This window comes from Triturus cristatus, chromosome 6 (assembly GCF_964204655.1).
Source record: "Triturus cristatus chromosome 6, aTriCri1.1, whole genome shotgun sequence".
Taxonomy (NCBI): Eukaryota; Metazoa; Chordata; class Amphibia; order Caudata; family Salamandridae; genus Triturus; species Triturus cristatus.
In genome coordinates, this window is record NC_140589.1 from 1,398,493,505 (window position 1) to 1,398,506,500 (window position 12,996).

The 12,996-nt window shown below is 45.3% G+C and overlaps 1 protein-coding gene across 2 annotated transcripts in view; it reads right to left on the bottom strand.

Moving 5' to 3' along the window:
- The window catches only part of CFAP61 (cilia and flagella associated protein 61), a 2,048,453-nt gene that overhangs the window by 1,399,364 nt on the left and 636,093 nt on the right, over nucleotides 1-12,996 (bottom strand). The gene's annotated exons all lie outside the window — the stretch shown is intronic.

The following is a 12,996-nucleotide window of genomic DNA, read 5'->3' on the forward strand; positions in this document are numbered from 1 at the left end:
ATTGCCCGCAGCACAGTTTACACCCTCTTGGCGTCCACACTGTACAGTACATTTCACGAGATCAGTCAGTCAGTCAGTCAAAAAAGTCTTTATTCGATTTGCATCATAAAAGACATACTACACATATTAGACAATTCGACTATAAAACAATTCATGTACAATACAAAAATAGACTGTAAAACCTTTAAAATGGTAGATAAAATAGTAGATTAAAAATGATCACATCATGTTGAAAAATACAATAAAGTGCAAAAAGAGACGTGCCGTTTACGCCATGGACCAAAGTAGATACTATTGTGTGGCAGCAGGGAACACAGATTACGGCTTCAATTTCCTGGCCCTAAGGATCCATGCCCAACTAATAAATTTAGCAACACCAATTACTATAGGAGTGGAAGTATCGGTTTTCAAAATTCTACTAGCGACCTGTGCAGAACGAGTGCTCATTAGTCTGCATGCAGGTCGAAGCCAGATACGTCTAGGAAGTTGATAAGTTGGGCAACAAAAAAGGAAGTGGTCCATGGTTTCAATCTTGTCAACACAGAATGGGCATTTATCACTACCAAGAGGACTCCAACTTTTGGTAAGTCCTCGCAGTGGTAGAGCGCCCACTCTGAACTGGTGATACAACTTACGATCTAGGAACTTCAAGATGGTATCCCAGTAACTTTCATAGACAGAGTCATCCTTAAAAACTAGGAAAGAAGCAGTCATTGTGGAACCTGTAAGGGAAGCACATCTCCTATTCTTAATGTGATTCCAGTACGCATCCTTAAGCACCTTTTTTGCCGGGAAAACTTCTGTATCAGGGTTAACCCATAGATCACGCATCCCGAGATCATATAACAGGGTTTTGATGCTAGACAACCAGGGAATCCTATGCGACCCCTCCAACCCTTTGATCTCCAGAAGAGCTTTTGCATAGTTAGATAGTTCGGGGGTCATCCACAAGCAGCGCCAGAACGCAAGGGGTCTATACCCTGCGCAGTCCTCTATAGGCTGAATTCCCAGGTCAAACAAAAGAGGGATGCGTGGAGTGGATTGGGGAAGCCCAATAGCTGACCGGAGGAATTTATTCTGGGCAGTTATCAATTTGAACAAATTATTAAAGCCCCAGATCTCAGCTCCATATAAAATTGCAGGTAAAATCTTGGAGCCGTAGATCTTCATGAGTGGGGCTATTGGTTTTGTTAAAGAGTGTTTGTGCTCTTTCAACAAAGCTCCTCCCAATTGGGCATGCTTGAGCGCGAGAAGATCCAGCTGGTGAGACCAGCTGCACGTCTCGCTAAAAGTGACTCCAAGATAAGTAAATACTGCCGTTTGGGATAAGTTGACACCACCCAAACACACCTCCGCCTTAACCCGCCGAGGGCCACGAAAAACCATAAACTTGGTCTTCCCAACGTTTATTTCCAACTCATGCTCGCGGCAAAAGATCTCAAAGCGAGACAGGGCCAACTGCAGTCCCGGTCTCGTCCTCGAGATCAAAAGGGTGTCATCCGCGAACATGAGCAGGGGAATCTTCATTCCTGCCAATGTAGGTGCATCTGTAGGGCTATTTAAGAAGTAGTTTACAACCCCATTGATAAATAAAGAAAACAGGGTGGGTGCGAGTACACACCCTTGTCGTACACCCTTGGATACTTTAAATCTATCGGTCAGTTCCCCGGGTTTACCCCATCGGACACGGGCGTATGTATTTTCATGTATGGTGACCAAAAAAGAAACCAGATCTTTTGGCATGCCCATGTCCAAGAGAACTTTCCATAGCTTGTCCCTCGGCACAAGGTCAAACGCAGACCTTAAGTCTACAAAGGCTGCATACAATTTGCCTCCCCCCAGAAAGACAACCTTCCAATACAGAAGTACTACCCTGAATACTTGGTCCAGGGTCCCAGTGTGGGACCGAAACCCTGCCTGAAGTGGAGACAGCACATCAAAGTCAGACATCCAAATTTGGATACAACCGAGTACAAGGCGGGCAATAATTTTTTGTACTGCGTCTATTAGACTAATGGGTCTGTAGTTACCCGGGGCAGAGCGATCGCCTTTCTTATATATCGGCAGTATCTCTGCCCCGAGCCACGAGTCAGGGACTACAGCACCACCCGCAAGGGCGTTAGCCAGGAGGGTCAAGTAAGGAATCCATACATCTTGTTCCTGAATAAATAGGTCAGGAGGGATACAGTCAGGTCCTGGGGCTTTACCACTCTTGATCGAGCGTAGGACTAACTTGGTTTCATCAGGGGAAAATTTTAATGTATTTTCAACAACTAGAGGACAAGAAAACTGCCTGTCCGTTAAAGCACCAACCTTAAATTGTTCCTCAAAATACGCTACCCATTGTTGTGGTTCTACTTGATTAGAGGGGCGAATATCCGAGGGGGAGTTACCCCATTTAAGGAGATGCCAGAATTGGACCATGTTGCGATCATGACAAGCCTGATATAAATCCCTCCAACGCTCCTCATCCCAATTTTGCTTGGCCTTGTGTTGGGCGTTTTTGTAAACAAGTCTACACTTTTGGATGATAGAAATAGAGCCTGATTTAATGGCCTCTTTCAGGGCACTTTGAGCCATTCTGCAATCCTTGTTGAACCATGTACGTGGTCTCAACTCTTTACCCCTACCGGTGGCGGGTTGGCTTTTCACAAAAAAAGTTTTGAGCTCCGCGAAGAGTTTGTTGTGGGAATCCCGGATGTTATCCTTAATCAAGTTTTGGGATTCCATTTTATTAAGTGTGACCAGGGTACTGTTGATTAATTCCCTGATGGCCACACGTGAAGATTCACAGGTGGCAATCTTCGGCCATCTCACCCTTCTAAGATCGTTGGTAACAATGACATCTATAGGGGAACTGCCATCTGGGTAGGTAGGGGAGGCTGCAAAAGTATTAACCTTGATACACAGTGCAAGGGGATTGTGATCACTCTCGACTCTACTTACTACCACCATGTCGTCTATGAGTGGCCACAAATCCAAGCTGGCTAATATATAATCAATTCGGCTCCCTGACCTACCATTGTCAAATGTAAACCTCCCCATCCTGTCAGATTTAGTTCGCCCATTTGCTGCTCTCATGCCCTGATTTAAACATAAACCCTTCATAAAAAGAGCAGCTTGAGACCATTTGTTAACTGGTTCCAGCTCCAACATGGGAACACCCCAGGATGAATCTTCTTCCTCGGTGAAGTCCCCACAATCGGCCCCCAATGGCTCAAAACAAACATTGAAATCTCCAGCCACAATCTTGTACATGAACATAGAAGCGGTCTCCAGAAAATTCTCCAGTAGTAGACAAGTGGGAGAGCACTTGCCTCTCGGGAGACCTCTTACATAGATGGTAATTATAAGAAAATCGGGGCCGCTACAAGATTTGACCCTGATTATCAAAATATCAGGACTATCAATTGGAACCTCTGACACAGTAACACCTTCACATTGACGGATCCAGGTGGTTAAGCCCCCCATGGGTCTGCCTCTATGGCTCTTAACAGCAGGTTTGTGGAAATTCAAAAACCCTGTACGAAAGTGAGGATGCAGTGCCCAAGTCTCCTGAAATGTCCATATTTCGAACTCGTCATTAAAGTCAGCCCAATCAGGGATCTCGAGCCTTGACCCCAGCCCTGCAATATTCCAGGAGCCCAATTTTAATGTAGACTTCTCGACCCTGGTTTCAGCTGCTTGACCCGAGACATGATGAGAATCGAACGTTTCAACAGATGGTATCAAGATGTGACCAGGTGAGATAATCAAACAGGAACGATCTTTAGGGGGGGGTGTCTTGATCATAAAATCGTGGCTCAGATGACAATAAGGACCCACCAACCCTAGGGCAAGCACTGGGGTGCGTAGGGAGCCATCCATGTGTCAATCATTATCCTCCAGTGTAGAAAGAATATCAAAGCGGTTGAAAGTCGCAAGGGGCATGTCAGACCTGACGGGAAATGTTGGAAAATTACAATTTTCCCGTAGGGGTTGTAAAAAGCCTGGCCTATAAAAGAAACCCAAAGGGAGGATCTTAATTGTGTTAGGGACATGGGGGAGGTGGTGGGCAGCTTCCAGTAGGACTTGACTAGAGCAGGTGACCTGAAGCTTAACACAACACAATCCCCAGGAAAAGACTTGTGGGACTGACCGATCCAATTAATACGTCTAACCATATTGAAGTCATCAAATAGGCCCTTGCTGTTACCAATTTTGGAACTCAAGTAATGAAGGGATTTATTCTTAAGGTTGGACCAATGTTCGTAAGATCCTTCCAGGAGTGGTGGAACATTTGCCAGGATGATCGTGTAAGGGGTGGCTTGGGGCGGAAGGTGTAGACTAGTGGGGGGTGGAGAGAGCCCCGCTCCCACCCCTTCAGTACCAACCCTGTTGACTTGAGAGGGGCGTCTTTGCAGGTCATGACGAGTATAAATACTCCTGTCGGTAACAGCAGCATGACCTGGGGTGGTAACGATCTCTTCCCCTATAGATGGTAGCAAAGGCATTACCCCCACTGGTCTTGATGGTCTTGAGCTACCAGCCTCGTTGGGCACCTCCACTGACAACACCCCGCTTGATGGCAAGGGGGGCCCTGGGACTAAGCTCTTATTACCAGAAAATCTAGCTTCCAATTGGTCCAACCTATTGGCTACAAGATCCAATTTTTGGTGTACAGGTACAAGGAGACAGGATAGATGATCTTTAAGGCCGGCAAGAAGTAAATCCAAAAGAGGTTGTAACTGGGCCTGGCTAGTAGGAATAATGTTTAGGTCCAAAACACTCCCTTCTACAGGGGGCCCGCTAGGCTTAAGAGAGAGCGACTCGACAATAAGTTTACTCTTTCCCTGACCTCTCGGTTGTTTATTAATAACGACTTTTGTATTGCCTTTAGCTTTATTGGCCATCCTCCCTCTTGTTGTAACCCTGGAAGGACTCTGAATGGAGGCATAACCCTGAACTGGGCCCAAAGATTCCTGCACGGGGGGAGTAAGTGCGGGAGGAGAGGTGATACCATCAATAGGGCTAGTATGATCATAGGCAGGCGAGCCAGTCTGTATCTGGGCACATGGAAGGGAAGAATTGGTGGGATCTAGGGAGAGTCTACGTTCCACCGCTTCAATCTCGAGGTTCAAAGCTGACTCTGCTCTTATTAGATAATCGTCGAGTGTTCCCCCCGGTTTGTCACCAGCCCTCCTTTTAGACATGCTACTGAGGCAAGTACGGCCACACTTATTAGCGAGCAACCCGCCTTCCATTAGTATAGCACTGAAGCTTGATATGGTGCACAGCAAAACAATAGTAGCGTATCCCACTGGCAACTCACAGTTCTTGGCGCTAACTCCTTACAGCAGCGACGAGGAGAGCTGTGGCAGAGCGAAGTCCCACCACAAATGTTAGGGAATAGGCCCAGCCCAGCCTTTTCCGGGCTTCGCCCGGGCGCGGCCCGCGCGCGTCCCGCGCAGCGGCTCTTCGTCCCAGCCTTTAACCCTCCCCGGCGCAGCCTGATGACGCTGTAGGCAGGCGCCCGGGAGAGGGAATGCTGGGGATGGTAGTTTACGCGAGAACCGCCGTTCCCCTCACGGCACTGCAGTAGGTTGCCCAGAAGCTCCGGATAGGAGAGCCGTTCCCCTCACGGCTAGCGAGGTATGTAGAAACTCCAAAGAGTGCCCAGGAAGCCTAGGAAAGCGCGTCCCGCGCAGCGGCTCTTCGTCCCAGCCTTTAACCCTCCCCGGCGCAGCCTGATGACGCTGTAGGCAGGCGCCCGGGAGAGGGAATGCTGGGGATGGTAGTTTACGCGAGAACCGCCGTTCCCCTCACGGCACTGCAGCAGGTCAAAAAGACAAAGTACCATTGTGTTCACACCCCCAACCTCGCCCCCACAGCCAATTCTGAATTTAGACACAGAGTAGACCCAAAGTCAAAGGTAGTATTGTGAGTCTAAAGCGTCCTCTACGGATTGATCTGAAGTGTGATGGACAACACACCTGAGATGTTGGCCCCTCTTTGCTTGATGCCCGGAGGCTACCAAGTGCAGCTCAGAAACCACCAAAACACAGAAAAGGCCGTTGCAACTCCCTGCCAGGCAGTCCTCAAGTTTGTCTTGGGGGAGCGAAACCAGGGCTCTGTCCCGCTGGCACCATCGGAGCTCAGTACCAAACCTAACTGGTCATTTCAGTCCGACCCACACCTGGCAGGTTCAGATCCAGAGATCTCTGTTACTGAAGCAGAAGCATTTGACTGTGACTTACTAACCCCGCATCGCGATTCACCTGAGCTCTACAGGCCTCTGGGGACCTGGAAGACTCATCTCACTCATGACTGGATTTTATTTCAACCAGTCCTGGGCTCTGAAGTGACCATAAGGTGACAATGCAGCAGCCTATACAATAAGGTCTCTGCTCAGCAAGCACTTTCAACAACACTGCATACAGAGATAGTAGAGAGCGCTGAGCCCTAGACATGCACCTTCAGCTCAGGGGGCTCAGCAGGTATAATCTCAATATCTTCTGACCCCCGGCCACATCCCGATTGGTCGCTGTTTCACTTTCACACTATGCAAGTCTACAGGAACTTGCAAAAACAACAAACGCTGCTCCTTCTGAAAAGTGAGCCAAACAGCACTTAGGCCCTATGGACTTGTTGCGGCTCCCCTATGAAAACCCAAAGGCGCTTACAGTGTGCAGCACTGCATAATGCTGTCTCGGTGCCTCAGTCATAAGTGAGTGTTGACAGTTGCATCCATGAAACTTCCTACATGTGCTTCTCTCTCACACACATTCAAGGACAGAGGGTGCGAGGCTGCGATGACTGAAAAACACAATATCTTCTCACCAACCCTGCTCCTTGCTCCCAAGGTATCGAGTTCAGGCCTGGAGTTATAAGGCCCACGTTATAACTCAATGGTGGAATCTTCTGCTCGAACCCTTGACTCAGATCTAAAGAGGTGAGGAAGGGCATCTGCTTCCCTAAAGCATTCACAACTCCTATCATGATGCAAACAATGAGTTTTTTTACACAGCATTGAAAATGTCCTTTTCACACAATACAATGAAGACAATAAACTTTAAACATTAATGATCCCTTCACCTATCAATACAGAGAGGAAAGTCAAAGTAATTAGGTAAAGGCTCCTACATGTATGTGCCCACTAAACTACAGGCGTCAGTCTAGAACATGCAAGTAAATAGTTAAGCTTCCACTGTAACTCTGCAGCATATTTTTCACACCTATAAGGCCCAACAATTCAGAAAAATGTAATTCACTTTTGGTCGCTTATGAACATCATGTGTGCAAATTGGTCAAAAGGGTCAAGTTTAACAGCAAATCCTTATTTGCCTAATTTTGTTTCCCACGAGGTATTGCGACACCTCAGAGATGTCCCGGTGTTATGTGCTGATGGAGACCTTTTCCTGCTCTTGAGCAAAGCGGGTGGACTTAACAGGAGTACGTTGTGTCCCAAAAGGGCCGAAGTGTATCACAGGCCAGTCCTTTGAGTACAGGAGCATTGCCTCACCTCTGCTGCTACTGTTTGTATTTTGTCAGCCAGATATTCACGAACATCTGGAAGGTTTTTATCTTTGACTCAAATGTGTTATCATACTAGCCTAGAAATCATGGGTCCAAATTTTCACTGTTGATCCGTGTTTTTATGAGTGAACAACCCACTTGAGCTATTTTCTTAGTTTGTGAACACCCTGATGCGTGTGATGCAGTGTGAGGGATAGAAGACAGCTGAAAATATTTGAGATTTTACCTAATCACATACTGTGAAGTTTGTGCACATTGGGAGAATGCAGGAGGGCTGCACATTTCACTGTCTTTCACAAGTTGCCTAATGTGCTTAAACATCTTCCGGATATGTACATAAGTCACTCATCCCCATTCGTCGATTCTTTTGTGGATATAATTTCAAAAGGAATTAATGAAAACCCAACATAGCTCTACAAGCCTGTTGAATCTTGTGTACTTTCATGCAGCTGGTGTTTCTTTGATATCTAAAAGTTGGCAATAGGCATTTTTACATTAACAATATTAAACACCTTTTTGGACCCCCTTTTGATTTTGCCCCTGTTGAAAATTTGCCCTTTCTGCAGGATCACCCAGTATTTTTTGCCTTTTCATGGAACCCTATTTTTGTTGGCTGTACAACCCTGTGTCCTTCATCCCTGCAGGACCTGGGACTGTGATTCCAAGGGGATGTTGGCTGACGTCCTGTTTGAGCTGAGCTATAGGGACACAACAAGCTTCCAGCAGCCTTTCTCTCTGCAACTGGCCAGTTGACCAGTACCAACTGGACCTGCCCTGGACCTTACTGCTGGCATCCGTTGGGAGTGAGTCCAAACCCTCAAGTAGTCCCCTGGCTGGTGTTAGAGTGTACTCCTTCTGCCCTCACTGCAAGAAGTGAGTCTTAGAACCTTTTTGCCAACTTTTTGCCTGGAGAACCAAAAGAGACCAGGTTCGCTTTCAAATCTGCAGCCGTCAACATCAAATTGCCATTTGGCCTCAGCTTACTGGTTTGCCTCCCTAAAGGAGACCAGACTTCCCAAAAAGTTTCCACATTCAACGTAGAGCGCTTAATTGAGCCTGACACCGAGCAACATCCTATCAACATTGAGGCCTCTCCAAGCACGGACTTTGCCAGATTGGAGCACTCCCGCCTACGTCAACAACCGCACTGGGACCCTGCTCTACAGCAGCTCGCCATCACCAAGCCCCTTTTCTGATTTAACTTTGTGCTTGTCCTGCTGATGACTCACTGACAACCACTTTTTCTCCATAAAAGTTTTTAAGCTAGAAGGGTAAACTTCCCACTTGGCCGAACATGGTCCACGTATCCAACCTGCACTCAATCAGCCAGCATTAGTCTAACACGACCAGATAACGCCGGTTGATGCTTAGTGCTTTCTAGCGCTATTAAACTTTAAAAATTCATATAGCTGGTTCTACTTACTGAATTTTTGTTGTTTTGGTGTCATCTTATTTACTAAAATATTTCTTCTTTTTCTAACTTGGGTTGGGATTTTTCTGGTTTTGTATACTCACTGTATTACTGTTTGAATACTGCATAAATAATTCACACACTGCACTAAGTTAAGACTGACTGCTTTGTGCCAACCTACCAGAGGGTTAAGCACAGGATTATTCAGTGACTTTAGTGATTTGTCCTGACCAGGATTGTGGTTGTTGCTTAAGAAGGGTTTACACCCCGCTCAACCAATAACTCAATTTCCCACACATTGGCTTTGTAAAACGTCAACCATGTCTACTCACATAAGGTTTAGGGATTGTGTACTAATTTCCCTCATATATCACTGTTGTCTCTATGTGACAACAGTTCGTTTCATTACAGTGGTTCTACCAACTTCAGATAAGACAAAATTTATTATATCTTCAATATTTTATAACTTTTGACGGTAGCAGCTACGGATTTAAGTTTTGGAAGCCATATAGTTCATAAGGTTTGGGAATAAAACTCTCAAATCTGAAAAGGGAATTGAAATACCTGAATCTGAAATATAGTATTAGAAGTTAAACATTCAGTTAATCTAGTCAGTATGACTTAAAATAAATGTCACATTAATGTAAAGCAGTAACACCTCTTGAGTTCTGTTGAAAAGCATCTTCCTTCACGTTCTCACCTGCATCTAAAAATGAAATGGGTGAAGAATAGAGGGAGGAGGTGTGACACGTCCTGCAGGACCTTGGAGTTGCATTCCAAGGGAATTGCTGTACGAGATTTTTCTACTGGCTGTGTTGGGGTGTCTGTCTGTTGTCTAGAAAGCCGTTTCACATTTTTGGTGCGGACATTTTAGCCTGGGAGAGGTTTTCCTTCCTAAGAAATATCTGTGTCATCTTAGCTGTTTGAAGAATTAACTCTGGAGAGCTGTCTGGCCAGACGTCAAGTCATCAGAATATGGAAAAAGAAGGTGTGGTGCCCATCAGGGACAGCATGCTTCTGGTGTATGAGTGACCTCTAAAGGGATCATCACTACTCTGTTTAAAATGAGTTGCTGGGTAACACATCTTGTTCAAGTATTGGGAACAAGACAAAAGAAGAACATAAATATACTTGCCCGACCACCGCCTGTATCTCTTCCCGACTAAACTCTGCAGCCAGACCTAGGGAAGCTAGCTTCCCGATTGTTCCCAAGGATTGTGATTATTATTTGAGGCAGGTCCTCACCTCATCAACTAACACTGCAATTTCTCACACTGGTGTTCGGCGGTGGGATCTAGTATTTGTGTTTGTGCAGAACCACTCTGTGATTTGAGTAAAATCAAAAATCCCTTTGTATAACCTGACACAAAAAATCAATTTGTGAATTTTAAATGTTTCTTTAGTTTGAATTGGTCAATTTTTTTCGCTATTTCCTAAATTTAAGTTTTGGCCTCATATTTTGCACCTGTGAATTTTGCAAGAATGGAGGTGGATCTCAGCAACAATGTAAGCTCCACTGTGGCAGAGTTAGAAAAGCTGTAAAAGGAGAAGGGATTTACAGTTACATATATAAACTGGCAAAAGGCTCCAAGAAACTGGACTACTAGATAGCCCTTAGAGCTTGGAAAGAGGCCCACATGCTGCAATCTACCTCACAGGGACAGGGGGATGATGGTGCAGAAGAGGAGTATGAAATAGGGAGGAGGAAGAGAATATCCTGCTAATGGTCCCAGAACCAGAGGGCAGAGGAGGGCTCAAGGGAGTGAGTTCTCCTGCTGGGTCCAGGTTCGGGTGCAGTGTGTCCTCTTACAACCTGACCCCTGAAAAGCTGGAGGACAGGCAGGATGAGAGAAAGCGGACACTGCAACTGGCCACTTTGGCCATGGAGGACAAAAAGCTGACAATGGAGGAGAGAAAAGCTGAAACAGCTGCAGCCAGGGCCCTGGAGGAGAAAAGGGCAGAAACTGAGAGAGCCTTAGAGGTGGGCTCTGGAGAAGAAAATTCTTCTGGCACATAAGATGAGCTAGAAAGAACTGGACCTGAAAGGCAGGAGGGGCACATGGTCTAATGAAGATGATGGCAGTGACACAGAAAAATCTAGAGGAGTTGTAATCTCCAACATCCCCTAATACTTGCTACATAGCTTTGTGGTGGGGGGAAGACATTGACTAGTAGCCTATGATGTAGCTTTGTGCATGTACAGAGTTCCAGAGGTGGATTGGAGGGGCTAGTCTCTGGAAGCAAATTCCAATCACTGGAAATAATACCCTACTGGACCAACATAAAGCTGACCAGATGAGGTATGCCCCATGAAAGAAGCCCTTGTTGTCAAGTTTGGTCTTATTCCAGAGAAATACCTCTTGAAGCTCAGGAACAGTTAGAAACTGTCTAGCCAGAGGGTAGAGCATGCCATTGGGTCCCTTTGTTGGGAGGTGGACCCAGAGTGTAAGCTTGTGATCCAGGTGATAGGAGTCGTCACTGTCACCAAATCATAGTGAATAGGATACTTGTCCCTGCTCTAAGGCAGTGGTTCTTAACCATTTTACTTCTGTGGATCCACACCTAATCATCAATGGGATCCAGGGACCCCCTACTGAATAATTACTGGAATCACATGGAGTCGTTATTGGAACCTGAGGCCCCAGCCTAAGCAATCTCGAAGATTTGAAAAGCATAACATACAAAAATACAGAAACAAGCATTCATCAAATGCACAACTTGCAAAATATTTCATTCAATTCAGAAACAAATATAAAAAACTCTACATTTTAATTGGAAAGTTTGAGTTTTTCTAAATACAACTGATGCCACCCATTGCCCATATTATATTCTGTTTGATGCACTTGCACTGCTCCACAAATTGATCTGAGGATACCAATTTAATATTTAGCCTCCATTTTCAAATTCCTTCACAATTACAGAACATTTTAAAAATGTCAATTTTACATTTTGTTTCTTTATTTATATACACTTTATCAAATCTGTAAATATTATTGAATTTTCTAAGCAGCCACGGACCCGCTTAGTAGGCATGGCGGACCCACAGTGAAACCTGGACAAAAGGTTAAAAACCGCTGCTTTAAGGGATACGTATGCTAGTCAAATCATGGTGATGGAAGCAGTATCTTCCTGGACAGCTGTGCAGGGTCACCCAGGCACATGGGAAGGACTTCGTACACCCTATGGCATGGCTCTGGTCTCACTGGAATGGGGGTAGGAAGTGACCAGAAGGAGAGACATTGTCAGTCCCCAGACGTCCAATGATTGAATCCTGGGAAATGAACTTCCACCAGCGATAGAAGAGCTGGGTGGGGCAGCGGTCCAGGGCACCTGGAAAGCTCAGATTTCTGGGGGCACTGCTCCCAAATGAAGATTATGATTATTCATTATTCCTTGTTTACTACATCTAGCTCAGTCTTAACTGCAACTTAATCAATAACTTAATCAATAAAGGTTCATCTAACAGCGATTGCTGCCTGCAGAAATCTCCAGACCAAATTTTCTTTTTTCAAAATACCCTGTAGGATTCAAGAAAGTTTTCCCACCAATCAAATACCTTGTGCTCCATAGGAGTTGAATTTTGTTTTATCAAAATTGACTGGCCCTCATTGGAGCCAGTCCATAAGCCTACATTAGAGCATCTTTCCAGGAAAACAGCCTGCTTAGAGGCCATCACCTTGGTCCAGAGAATAGGCAAGGTTCAGGCCATATGTTCTATAGAACCTTACAGAGTATATCATTATAGTGGGGTAGTGATGAGGACACCTCCTTCATTTCCTTCATAAGGTTGATTTTTTGTATTAATCAAAATAATCAAAATATTATTCCCCAGTCCATACATTCCAGCAAAGCTTTCGCTGCATTCGTTGGACATTGAAAGGGTTGTTTATTTCGGTCTGGATAAAACTAAGGATCTGAGAAACTCGAAACAGCTTTTTGTAAATTATGGGCATCTCAGACAGGGTTCACCACCTTCTAAACAATTACTTGGTAGGTGGATGGTAGCTTGCATTAATACTTGTTATTTAATAGCAGGTAAACCTCTTCCAGGGAACCCAAAAAAACACTAC